General features: G+C 37.2%; 1 protein-coding gene across 1 annotated transcript in view; it reads right to left on the bottom strand.

The window, feature by feature from the left end:
* GNB4 (guanine nucleotide binding protein (G protein), beta polypeptide 4) overlaps positions 1-1609 on the bottom strand; it is an 18862-nt gene that overhangs the window by 11873 nt on the left and 5380 nt on the right. The gene's annotated exons all lie outside the window — the stretch shown is intronic.

Raw genomic sequence — 1609 nt, 5'->3', positions numbered from 1 at the left:
CTTCTATCATTGACAGTCCCTCTAGGTTGTGGGCTGCTTGCCTGTGTTCCTGAGAAGCATCTACGGTACCAGTCTATAGAGTGTGTTTTCTTTAGTGAATTACCGGTATGTTTACCGGTAATAAACTTGCACTGTTTTATGTATATGTTTGATTACATACAGCCTTGTGACAGTTTTCCTGCATGTCATAAGCATTTGAATATAAATTAAAATGTTAAAATCAAATCTGATATTGTTTTACCTTTTATTTGGTGTGTGGAAGGTGTGCGGAAGAGGGGGTAGTCTTATACGGCGAGTATATAACAAACTCTGTATTTTGAGTGGAAATGTTAGGGGGTCGTCTTATACGCCCAGTCGTCTTATACGCCGGCAAATACGGTAATTGAGTGATTCGTATATTCACCATGACCACTACCTAATTCCAGAACATTGCCATCACTCCAAACAAAGAAACCCTCTTTCCTCATCCCTTGGTAATCACTAATTTACTTTTCTACCTCTATGGATTTGCCTATTCTGGACATTTTATAAAAATGGAATCATACAATAAATGACCTTTTGTGTCTGGCTTCTTTCACTTAGTATAATGTTTTCAAGGTTCCATAGGATGGCACATATCAGTACTTCATTTCTTTTTATGCCCAAGTAGTAGTCCATTATATGGATACATCACATTTGTTCATCCATTAATTAATTGGACATTTAAGTTATTTCCATATTCTGGCTTTTATGCGTAATAATGCATTGAACATACATGTACAGTGGGGCCTTGACTTACGAGTGTCCCGACTAACGAGTTTTTTAAGATACCAGCTGTCTCTGGGCGGATTTTTTGCATTGAGTTGACAGAGTAATTTGAGTTAACGAGCTCCTTAATGAGCTTGGTCTCCGAACGAATTAAACTCATAAGTCAAGGCCCCACTGTACAAGTTTTTGTTAACTTGAGAAAATGTCAAATTGTTCATCATAGCAGCTGCACCATTTTATAGTCCCAACAGGAATGTATGAAGGCTCCAATGTCCTCACATCCTCACCAGCACTGCTGCTGTCTTCTTTTTTTAATTTGCATTGTTACAGCCATCTTAGTGGAGGTGAAGTTGTATCTAGTGGTTGTGATTTCCCCAGTGATTAGTGATATTGAGCATCTGTTCATGTGGAGAATCTGTACATGTGCATACCTGCCATTTGTGTATCTTCTTTGGAGAACTGTTTATTCAAATCCTTTGTCCATTTCAATACAGGTAGGGTTTATTGTTGAGTTGTAGGAGTTCTCATATTCTGAGTACTAGCCCTGATAGGTGTATGATTTACACACTTGCTCACATTCTGTAGGCTGACTTTCCATTTTCTTGATAGTGTCCTCTGACATACAAGTTTTTAACTTTTCATGAACTCTATTTTTTCTTTAGTTGCTTGTGCTTTTAGTGGCATATTAAACTGTTACCTAATCTAAGGTCACCAAGATTAACAACTATGTTTAACTTCTAAGAATTTTACACTCTCAGCTGTTATATTTGGGTACCATTTGAGTTCATTTTTATACACAGTATGATGTAGGAGTCCAAATTCATTCTTTTGTGTGTGGATATCCTGTTGTACCAGCATTTTA

The sequence above is a fragment of the Myotis davidii genome, unplaced genomic scaffold, assembly GCF_000327345.1.
Source record: "Myotis davidii unplaced genomic scaffold, ASM32734v1 scaffold123, whole genome shotgun sequence".
In the NCBI taxonomy this organism is placed as follows: Eukaryota; Metazoa; Chordata; class Mammalia; order Chiroptera; family Vespertilionidae; genus Myotis; species Myotis davidii.
This window is presented reverse-complemented; position numbering and strand designations above follow the sequence as displayed.